General features: G+C 54.7%; 2 long non-coding RNA genes across 3 annotated transcripts; both read left to right on the top strand.

The window, feature by feature from the left end:
• The first annotated feature begins 223 nt into the window (after positions 1–223).
• LOC116581100 lies at positions 224–2037 on the top strand. The gene is made up of 3 exons (XR_004281887.1): positions 224–354; positions 935–1024; positions 1841–2037. It is a non-coding gene; the product is annotated as an uncharacterized LOC116581100 (long non-coding RNA).
• Positions 2038–5675: 3638 nt separating this feature from the next.
• Positions 5676–11232, top strand: LOC116581096. 2 transcript variants are annotated; one of them, XR_004281884.1, is made up of 6 exons: positions 5676–6966; positions 7070–7902; positions 8575–9843; positions 9928–10122; positions 10693–10859; positions 11147–11232. It is a non-coding gene; the product is annotated as an uncharacterized LOC116581096 (long non-coding RNA). The 2 variants fall into 2 exon arrangements; XR_004281883.1 differs by having other exon boundaries at positions 5676–7902.
• The last annotated feature ends 200 nt before the right edge of the window (positions 11233–11432 follow it).

Genomic DNA, 11432 nt, shown 5'->3' with positions numbered 1-11432 from the left:
CATTAATGAACGTATCATTTAATCATGGGAGACCATGAGCAGGTGCACGAATTGTATTATGATCCTGTCACTTGAAGTTCGTACCGTGATTCAAGCTCAATGTTTGAAGTATTTTTAAGTGGGAGACCAGATTTTCAAGTACAGGGGAGGGAAAAAAAAAAGAACAATTACCTAAAAGTGGTAAAATGAGCCTCCCTTCATTCCTGGCCTACAGAAGAGCGTTCTGCCTCTGTCACTTCTGTACCTTCATGGTTCATCCAGGCCACGAGGCTTGGGGGTATGGGAGAGTTCGGGAATGGCCATGTGATCAGAAGCTGCCACAGAATAATTCTTGAGACCCGGAAAGGCCAAGTGGTGAGTGTGAACGCTTCCTGAACGGTTTGAAAGCCACAAGGCAGGTTTATCTCTGTCCCATCTGGTCCTTGCCGGGTGATGAAAATCATAAGAGGTAGATGCTCATGTGCCCATTTTTCCAAGGGTGTTCACCGAGGTTCAGAAAGGTGACATGACTTGTCTAAGGGGTAGGGGTGGTGCGGGGAGTGTCCCAACCATTCCCTGAGGCTGCCTGTGGGAGGCCCAAATACGGTGAGAACGGAGGCATTTCATCTCAGGCTGGGGAGAGTCAGGGGCAGGGGCAGGGGCAGAGGGAGAGGCAAAGACAGACTCTCAAGCAGACTCCTGGCTGCGCACAGGGACTGACATGGGGCTCGATATCATGACCCTGGGTCATGACCTGAGCTGAAATCAAGAGTCAGATTCTCAACCTTCAGAGCCATGCAGGCGTCTGTCCTATTGGCTCTTCCTCAGTGGCCCTATGTGGGGGTGGGGGGCGGGGGCGCTTGGTGTGCTTAGATCTGGCCTGGAGTTCACAGGCCAGCCATAAATCAGTTCTGAGCCCTGATTCTACCTCATCTTGTCCTTCACTGTCTCCTAGACCCTTTCCACCTGTCCAGAATGGCTGGATTTCCCTAGGGTGTCTGCATCCCGTAAGTGGGGCCTCAGCTTTCTCCAACTCAAAAAACAGGTATGCATTTATGCATTTATGTTTATAGATCCCTTCCATTTGTGGCTGTAAGCCCTGGCTCTGCAATTAGGGTAGTGATAGGCAATTTCATTTTGCAGTAAATGTGTTTATGCTTTTTAAGAATGTATAGATACAAAAATATTTAAACAGCCAGCAGGCATGGTGGCAGATACGCTAGTAACAATATGCAGAGGTTTACTGAGTGCTTGCTCTGGGCCAGGCACAACTCTCAGTGCTTTCTACGTACTGGCTCACTTAGTCTTCACGCCCATCAAGCTTGGTTTGATAATCCGTCCCACTCTGCCGCGGAGCATTCTGGAGGCGCTGCGACTTGACCATCTTGCCAAGGCTGCATGACGAGGGAGGGATGGAGTGGGATTTGAACCCAGATCCTGGCTCCAGAGTTCCACTCCTGAGTGGTTATGCATGTGGGGTATGAAGTGACGTCTGGGGAACGCTCACCGGGGCTGTGGCTGGGGTGACTGGCTTCCCTGGTTTGCCTGAGACTCCCTGTATTTTAAACCTCGAAGGTCCGTGTCCAGGAGATTCCTCAGCCTCCTCCTCCCGTCTCAAGTCTGCTGCAGACTCTAGGGAGGTGGCGTCGCTGCAGTGCCGGCACCGTGAGCCGAGCACGTGCAACCGACCCAACACGCCAGGTCTGCCCGGGTCTCGAGGCGTACACATACGTATCCAACCACATGCAGAACATCCTGAAACCCTTGCCCAAAAATAACAGAGTACAGCGCCCGATTGCTGTGACACTTGCCTTATTGGTATAAATAAGAGAGTGGAAACATCCCATATTTCTATCTACAGCAGAGGAAGAAGTGCCACATCTGCATGTGTGGAAACATGAAGCCGGGGCCTGCGGGCATGTACCATGCAGGAGAGAGAGACCTCACGGGCAGGTCGGAAGTGAGAGCGATGTTGCTAATGACAGAGCTGGAGAGAGCTGTCCTCTATTTAGCTCTGTTCCCACCGCGAGTCGAGCAGTTTATAAGTATTCTCTTAATTCATCCATACAGTCCCTGTGGTGGGCCACTAGGACAACTGTGTCTGTTTTACAGATGAGGAAACTGAGGCGCAGGAATTTTCTGACGGTCACCACGCTCACACAACTGGGAAGCTAAGAAGCAGAGACTCAGATTCAGGGAGCCTCGCTCCCGGGCTGGTGCTCCAAGCCCCAGGAGAAGGGCGGGGCCCGCTACGTAGAATTGGCAGGTAAAAATGGGCTCTTGGGCTCTGATTCCTTTTTTCCTCTTTTTTAAGATATTTTATTTATTTGACAGAGACATAGGGAGAGAGGGAACACAAGGGGTGGGGGTCAGAGAAGGAGAAGCAGGCATCCTGCTGGGCAGGGAGCCTCGTGGGGGGCTTGATCCCAGGACCCTGGGATCATGACCTGAGCTGAAGGCAGACGCCTAATGACTGAGCCACCCAGGCACCCCTCCTTGTTTTCTTCCCACACTTGTGGAATGTCCCGTTTCCTGCTGACGGACAGGCGGTGGCGGGAGGGGGGGGGGTCCTATGTTTTTCTAACTAGTTCCGCAGCCAGCACACTCGTCTCTGTCTCCTCGTGCCCATTGCGGGCTGTTTGCCTAGGACGGTGGAGGGGGCGGAGTCATAAAGATGTTCCTGGATTCCCTTTGTCCGGCTCTTCGGACACGGATCTAGGTATTGCTGGGACGGGGTATTACAGGTGCGCGCGAGTCCCGAGTCCGCTAACTTCAGACGTGAAGGTGACCCAGGCGGCCCGAGTGCATGCGCCCTTCAAGAGCCGAGCCTGTCCCCCGGCTGGGCGCAGAAGAGGAAGCGGGAAGGTGCGAATCAGGAAGCCTGAAGGGGTAGAGAACGCCACACCGGAATGAAGATGGAGGGTCCTCGTGGAGACGAGCGGCTCCAGAAGCTGAGAGCGCCCCGCAGCGGACACCCAGCGAGGACATGAGGGACCGCTTTCTGCCAGTAACAGGAATGCGCCTGGAAGAAGGTCCTGAGCTCCGGAAAAGAGCGCAGCGGCCCCGAGACCCCTCGCCTTCAGTCTGAGTGGGGACTCCGGCCGCACCAGGCTGAAAGCTCCGATCCAGGGAGCCAGGACCTGATAGGTGGGTGCTGTTTTAAGTTGTTCATTTGTTAGGCAACCACAGAAAACAAGTGCAGAGCATTTCTTAAAAAGCGAAATCAAAGGTTCTCTTGCATTTGAAATCTTGATTCTTTCAACAAAGAGGCACTGCCCATCTGGGGCAGAACTGCTCCAAACTTTGGGGGCACAGCAGGGAACAAGTAAGCCACAAAGTCCCTGCCCTCTTGGTGCTCGTGAGTGTGTGTGAAACTGTGTGTGTGTGTGTGTGTATGAAAATATGGCTCAGGATATATGTGACCTGGGACTAAACACTTAAAGGGAATGAGTCACGTGCGGAACTAGGAAAAGAGCATTCCAGGCAGAGGCGCTAGCGAGTGCAAAGGCCCTGAGGCAGGGACATTCCTGGTGATTATGAGATTTTAGGACCAAGTGAACAAGTGGGAAAGCCATAGGAACTGAGGTCAGGAAGAGAACAGCATCCAGAACGACAGTGCTCCATTCTGCCATGTTGGAGGGAAGTCCTCTCTCCATCCTCCCACGCTTGCCAAGATCTGTTGAGATCAGATGTAACATGTTTTATCAGCTGGCTGGACGATAACTGGGAATCCTTCCTGACCTCCACTGGTCATGTGCACCTCCTTTCCTCCTGGGGCAGGTCTAGCCCCAGTACATGCATCTGTGTCTAGTACAGACAAGAAAGCTTGACATTTCCGTCCGTATCTCCCAGGGCGTGCGGCACAGAGAGGCTGTCTCTAGGCTTCTTGTTCCAGTGCCCTGCTCCGGCCGTACGTGCTCGTTTTCCCTCTCCTGCTGGAGATACGTAATCAGAACGCAGGGAGTGAGGCTGATGTTCCACGGGAATAACCTTGAATCTACTTGTACATATATTGGCAACATTTGGGACTAAATTTATTCTTAGCAACAGATTACTTGGTGACACACCTCACAACTGCTCGCAACACCATACCTTGGTTGAGACTTGCTGGCAGAGCGTGGGCACTGTGGTGTGTGTGTGTGTGTGTGTGGTGCACGCGTGCATGCGCGCACGTGAGAATGGGTGAGAGAGAGAGCAGACCGGCATGACTCTTCTCCCCCAGAACCACAAGGTTGCTTCTTAGATACTGGCTATTTCAAACTGCCTCAGTAAACAGGACCGAAATGCTCTGTAACATTAGCAGTAGAATCTCTAAGAACCCACTTTAGGTGTCCTCGGGGGTGGGGGGGCTTCCCTTCGCAGCTGGCCGGGACCCTTTCTGCGAGGTCTTCCCGAAGAAGCCTCTTGGATGGGGGCCCCAAGATGTCCCTTGCCAGCGGCGGAGTGAGTACCTTGGGACCCTGGTCCTAGCTGTGTGAGGACAGAGGCGGAGATCAGTGTGAAGCCCCTACCAGCCAAGGAACACCAGAAGCCAGGAGAGAAGTCTGGAAGTGTTCATCGCCCCAGCCCTCAGAAGGACCTGACTCTGCCTCCGGCTTGATCTTAGACTCTGGTCTCCAGATCTCTAAGACAATACAGCTGTTGTTGAAATCACCCGGTTTGTGGCAGTCCTAGGAGATGAACACACAGAGAAATACAAGTAGTGGGGAAGAGGGAAAGGCAGAGTTGGGGGTTGGGTGGGGGGTGGGTCAAGGACATAAAGAAGGAGACGGGTCTGGCATGGGATCTAGAACATCAGCCCCCCATTCACAGGAAGGGGAGTTACGGAATGGGAGCAACTTGCAGGACAAAGTCCAGGCCTGGGGATCAGACTTGGATTCATATCCCGAGTCCCCTGTGTGATCTAGGGCTGCTTACTTCACTTCTGTGCGCCTCGGAGCACCCATTGTTCCTAAAAGCCTCATGTTACAAATCAAGAATTTATTCTGAAGGCCCATTGGATAACATGAAATGCTATCAAGGAACCTAATATAAAAGAGAACTCCATTATATGTTTTCACAGACATTTGGTGAGAATGGAACTGCAGGCCCTTATTATAAAGCTACAAGGTGATTGTTTCCTTTGGGGCATCTTTTCTTCTTCGATGGGCAGGGCTGCCTGCAGCATTCAAGACCGGAAATCTCCAGCCCCGTGGACTGACAACGTTGCCTTTTCTTGGTGACTCACCCCGCATCGGGAAAGTCATTTTGCATTCTGCCTTCCAGGAGTCCTTGGAACCGTGTTCAAAACTAGGGTCACCTATCTGGAACGGATCAATGTCATTCTGACATACGTGAATGTTTCTGAATGCCACAAAAGTTTTTGAATGGCAAGTGCCGGGTGGCACAGTTTCCATGGTGATGTGGGAAGCCCACGCCAGCACGGAAGGTGCTAGGAGGCGGGTATTAAACACTTGTGGTTTTTTTTTTTTTTTTTTTTTAAACTTCGGAGACTTCTTTGTAGGGAGACTAGTCCAAAAAATGTGTAGGGTCATCATTCGAGGTAGTGTGAGTTTGGGGTTCTCTTGTCCTCAGCAGCTTAGGTAGCAAGCCTCGTGTGTGTCTGTGTGCCTGTTTCCTTGTATGTATCTGTGGGTGTATGTGTACATCCCTGTGTCTCTGAGTGTGTGGGGTTGTGTATTTGGACAAGTGTGTGCATATGCCCATCTCTGCGCGTGTTCATGTGTGTGTCTCCGTGTGTATGTGTCTGTGTTCAGCGGCGTGGGTGCACGCTGTTACTCCTTCCTCCCAGAACCCAAGCAGACGTCACCGATCAATTTCATCAAGCCCCACACTCCTGTGTGGCGCGTCTCCCTATGCTAGCCACGAACTGGGTTTGACCACTAGAGGAAACCGAGGTGCTTTTCCAGGTCTCCAGTGTCTAGGTCAAGGTGCTCAGACTGACATCTCATGCTTTCAGAGCCTGTCTTTATTCCCTGCCAGAAACTTTCTGCCTCAAGCAATTCCCTGAGCTCTAAAAATGCCCATTCCTCCCTGAGCTTTTGAAGTTTTCTTCTCAGCTGACAGGGGACTTGTTAAGCATCTGCTTTCTGGAATCAGCCTCCATGGGTTTAATTCTTGCTCTGCTATCTCTGAGTCAGGCAGCTCCAAGCCCATCATTCAACGACAGAGCCTCACCTTCCTCTTCTGGAATTCGCAGAGGCTCATCCTAACACTACTTCACAGGGGTGACGAGGGCAAAACAAGATGACCCAGGTAAGGTCCCCAGCCCAGAGTCCACCCCCAGTGAGCTCCGTGTGTGGAAGTGGCAATGACTGTTCACTGTGTTCTGACACTGCATGTGGCCACTGACATACGGTCAGTCTCAGTGTGTGTGTGGGTCACCTTTACCTGCTTTGCACAAGGTGGGAGGTGCCACTGGTGACACTGCCCACATCTCCAGACATGAGGGGACCAAAGTTTGCCGGAGCTGGGAGCCTGGGTGCTCCTGAGGGCAGAGACTCTCAGCCAGCGTGTGCAGGATGAATGGGGAGCAGGAAGGGGCTGAGACGCCACTGGATCTTTCTCTTGCAGGCCTGGGGTCAGCACTGAGGGTCGGGGACCAGGAAAAATACTGGTCTAGGAGGTCAGGGAACAGCTTAACACCTGCCTGGTGGCTACCTGTAGGGCCCTCAGTGGCCAGTTACGGAGGACAGGTGTTCCAGCATCGGCTGTACTGATGTTTTGGACCGAATGATTCTCTATTGTGGGGCTGTTCTGTGCTCTGCAGATGCTTAGCAGCCCCTGAGCCTCTGCCCATCACATGACAGGAGCAGCCCCCATTGCCAGTCAGGGTAATCAGAAAGGTCTCCAGGCATTGCCAGATATTCTCTGGAAGACGCTACGCGGCCAGTTGAGAACCACTGGGTCATGACTCCAGTGATCAGCTGTGCTCCCAGATCTTGGCTGGGTGAAAGCCCCCCGTCAATAAGGCAAAGGCTGGGAAAGGTGGGCCTGTCCTTCCACCTGCAGAATAAACCAATAATCTGGAATTTTCGAGGCTTGGCATGGGGTTGCTGAGATGCATCCCACGCCCTATCCAAAATCTTAGGCACTAACTTGGACCTATGGGGACAAGGACAAAGCCTAGGAGCTCTCGACTAAGGTAATGTCCTCTTTGTGTTACCAGGTGAGTAGGGACTGGGTTGTGTTGGGAGGGGGAGGAGGAGACTTGGGATATTTCTGGGATTTGGGAGACTGTGCCGTCTGGTCTGGGGTCAGGCTGACACCTAGGGCACAGGCTTGTGTGGCCAACAAAACCTGGGTCTTCCCTTTTTCCCTTCCTTACCTGTGTAATTCAGCTCTGTGGGCCCAACTTGGTTCAGATCCTCCCGAAGGCCTCTCTGGCACCTGTCCTCTCCAGCTGCCTTAGGGTCCTTCTCTGGTTTTCCCCCATCCCCGTCCCTAAGCATAGCACGTTCTGCCTGACCAAAGAGCCACAGCCTCTGCTATCTGGTCCACTTTTGTGCACCCAGTACCTAGCAAGAGGACCTGACACAGAGGCCTCTTTATTCCCAGCAGTTGGCTGATGGCCCACTAGGGCCTAAGCCCCCCAGCCAAGCACAAATCATTTCCAGCCCCGGAAAGGGTCGCAAGGGGTGTCGGTGCATCACAGAATGGGGACATCTAGTCTGCTGGTCATGGTTGAGGTTTCGTGTCCCTCTCGTGTCCCCATAGAGGGACCAGTCGTCCCGGTTCACCCAGAACTAAGGGGTTTCTTGAGACAGGGAATGTCAACATTGAAAGAGGCAAAGTGCTGGACAAATCAGGACGAGACGGATATTCTAGTGCGTGCACCTGCCTGGAAGATTGACTCTAGCCACACAGTTTACATCCTGGAACAAGGCGCCAAGGTAGTGTCAGAGTTAAAAACCCGTTTGACAGGTGAGAACCAGGCCCCAAAGGAGAGTAGGGGCAGGGTGGGAACTGGAATCCTAGAAACTGGGAGCTGGACCCAGGGACTAAACAAAGGCAGTGACCATTTAAGGGGTTCTTTCCCCTGCGGGGGTCCTGAGTTTATCTCCATTGAGCTCCTGGAATCTTTAGAAGAATCTGAGGGTCTGGGTGGCCCCCAAGCCAGGGAATGAACCGCTAGCTCAAAAGATGTCAGATTTTTCCTTTGGATCCCCACTCAGCCTTGAGAAGCAGAAGCCATGAATACCATACCTGTTTTACCATAGAGGAAACAGACCCAGAGAGAGTCCTCGGTCTGCTCAGAATCACACAGTGAATTGGCAGCACTGTGTGGATGAACTCATGATTTTCCACTCTTAATCCATTGCTTTGTTTGAGTTCTGTGTTAACACAAAGGCTCTAGAGTTCAAATCATGGCTCTCTGCTGGTAACCAGTTTTGTGACCTTGGCTAAGTCATTGGACTTTCCCAAGCCTTGATTTTCTCACCTGTAAAATGGGTGTAACTTGTACACTTCTTCTTAGGGTTGAAGCCTCAGTGAAATGGTCCACGTAAAGAGAGATCTTAATCATACAGGAGAAAGCTCCCAAGGACACAGTAGCTGCCACCTCTAAACGCCGCACAAATACATTTTCCTTTGCAGGGCCAGGTACGGGGGCTGGAACCCAAGGGATCCATCATCTCACACCCTCATGGCCAGAACCAACCGCCAGGTTCTAGGTTCTCAGAAGCTGCCCAACTTCCTGGGAACCACGCATCCCTCCTCCCTCCCGGGAGCCCAAATTCCAAGAAATGCAGCTAAAATTGGCCCTCGAACAGCTTTTGCAGAGCACGTCGCGGCTTTTTTTGGGTCTAGAGAGCCGGTTTCCATGATGAAAGTGGCACAGAAGGAGAGACCCAGCTAAAAACAGCCACCGCCCAGACTGGTTGTTCGCAGGATGCCGCCTCCCCAGCCTCTTGCGGGGTTTGGACGCCTCACTTCCGCAGCCGCCGCCGCCGCCCGTCGCCACTAGGTGGCAGCATCGCAGCGCGCGGCGGGGACGGCGCCCCGGGCCGGCGGCCGAGAGCCGCTCCTGAAAATGCTGCCCATAAAATACGCACCAGCCACAAAATTCTCCACTAAATTATTTCCCTTTCATTTGGGGTCATTTGTGTGCTTTGCAGGAGCTCCGTGGAAGGGTCTCTTCGACGGGCCGACCTAGTGCCGCCCAGGCACCGCTGGAGTCTGCTCCCTGCGCCCCGGGGTGTCCCTGACGCGGGCCGATCCCCCCACCAGCCCCCCGGACTTAGCAGGGTCATCTTGCCTCGGGTCCCACGTCGCAGCAGAAGTTTGAAATTTTCCAGAAGAAGTGGCGTAGCCCTGGGGGAGGGGAACGCCCCCATTTGGGGCCTGTGGTCCTGCCCTGCAGAGCCCCTGGCTTCCCTGTGTGGGCCTCAGGGATGGAGTTTTGGCTCAGGAGTGTGACTGCCTTGCTCTTAGGTCCCCAAATCGTGGGGGGAACAGGGCCCCGGGGGCACCCACCTCTGAGGCCACGGTGATGTGAACGGGACGGTGCCTGCCGCCTCTCAAGGGCTCCCAGTCCGAACTACTTGTCATGGTTCCTCAGCGTCCCCAGGGGCTGGTATGATGGTCGCCCCACAAAGAGTAACTCAGTGGGTCTCACGGCCCTTGTTTCAGAGGCAAGAGGGGGAGGTGGAGATCATCTCCAAGGCCTTGCTTCTCAAAGCCTAGTTCGAGGCTGGCAGCAGGCAACACAGGTATCCTCCTTCGAAACGGGGTCTTGGCCCCATCAGGCCCACGGAGCCAGACCCTCCCTTCACAGCACCCACAGGGGCTTCGTGGCACCCTGAGGTTGAAGCTCCAAGGCACCTTCCAGCCTCGGTGGGCTGGGATTCCGCACCCACGTCCCAGGTGAGTTCTGTCTCCCAGATTCACAGCCATCAGAACAGCAACCAAGCCCAGCGTTTGAACACTTTCTCCTGCTTTTCTGGAAAGCTTTCTGCAGCTGCCTGGGTGCTCTGGTGTGACGGGAGGTGACAGGCTGCGGTGGGCCTGGCTGGGCTCCTTGCACTCCCGCAAGCGCCCAGATCTGGCTCACCACGTGCCTGCAGATCCTGCTGGCTCCCTCCGGCCTGGCCACAGCAGTCTCCATCCTCCCAGTGACTCTGGGACCACGAACTGACACTGTCTGTGAGTCCCCCGCTCCCCACCCCGCTCCTGACCCTCAGCCCTGCAGATCCCTTGGCCAGAGCGTTTCCTCACTCGGGCTCCCTGTCCTCCACAGCTCTCTGGGGAACCATCCCCACGTCTGCCTGGCCCCCTGCCTGTCTCCCCTCCCCAGCTCCCCAGCTCCCCTGACTCGCTTCTTCCCACTTCGCTCCCCGCAAGCTGGCCTCCGAGCCCAGCCGATCACTGCACGCTCCGAAGTCCCGCACCCGCTTGCCACTCCTGTTTCAAGGTCTGCTCCCCCTCGGCCTGCTAGCGACCTCCGATTTACCCTGTGTGCCCCACCTCCGCCTGCCTGCCCCTCTTGCTCTAGACCAGCGGCCGGCTCGCCGCCGCGGCCCCACACAGCCCACCGCCTGTTGCTGGAGATAAACTGGTCCGGCCCACGGCAGGCCTGTTTACAGATCAACAACCACATGGCGGGAGAGAGCTGAGCGACCACACGGTCTGCAAAGCCTCAAATATTTACTCTCTGGCCCTCTGCACGCTCCAGCCTCTGACCTCCCCTGAGTCCTCTCCCATTTCCGCCCGCAGTGACCCTGTCCACCCTGGAAGGTCCGGCTCCAAAGCAGCGGCACTGGGCATGGCTCGTCAGCACTGATAGAACCCGCCGTGTGCCGGGATGGTGTCCTTGTTCCCGGGCCGCTCACGAGTGACTAACCCAGCCTGCTGGGATCCGAAGCACCTCGAGAGCTTTCAAGGTGACAGCTCGAGGCTCCTTGTTTTATTATTGTAGCGTTTGGATGGGCTGAGGTCAGCTGCCTGCCCCGATTCCCTAGCACTGCGCCCAGCAGGTGTCTGTCCCACACGGAGGGTCACGGTCACGGTCACGGTCACATCGTGAGGGTCACACACTGTGGGTCCTTACAGTCCACTTGGATGAACAAAGGAATCTCTCTCCTCCCCGGGCCTGTTTCTGAGTTCTCCCCCATGCTTCTGGCATCTGCCGGCCAGATGATACTTGACAGCACGCCTCAAACTTTCACAGGCGCCACGAGAATCACCCGAGAGCTTGTCGGGATGCAGATGCGGATTCTCCAGGTCTGGGATGGAGCCCAACCAAGACTCTGCATTTCTAACGTGCTCCGGAGGCTGCCGAGCCGCAGGCCCACATTCAGAGCCACAGAGATTGGTTCTCACCTGAGGATCCCCTGGGGGCTTTTGCATGCCCCTGTCTGGGTCCCACCCCAGACCATCTGAATCAGGCCGTGTCTCCGGGTGATTTCGGTGGGCAGCCACAGCCACCAGCCCAGGAGCGAGTAGAAAGGCCGGTG

The sequence above is a fragment of the Mustela erminea genome, chromosome 20 (genome assembly GCF_009829155.1).
Source record: "Mustela erminea isolate mMusErm1 chromosome 20, mMusErm1.Pri, whole genome shotgun sequence".
Lineage (NCBI taxonomy): Eukaryota > Metazoa > Chordata > Mammalia > Carnivora > Mustelidae > Mustela > Mustela erminea.
This window is presented reverse-complemented; position numbering and strand designations above follow the sequence as displayed.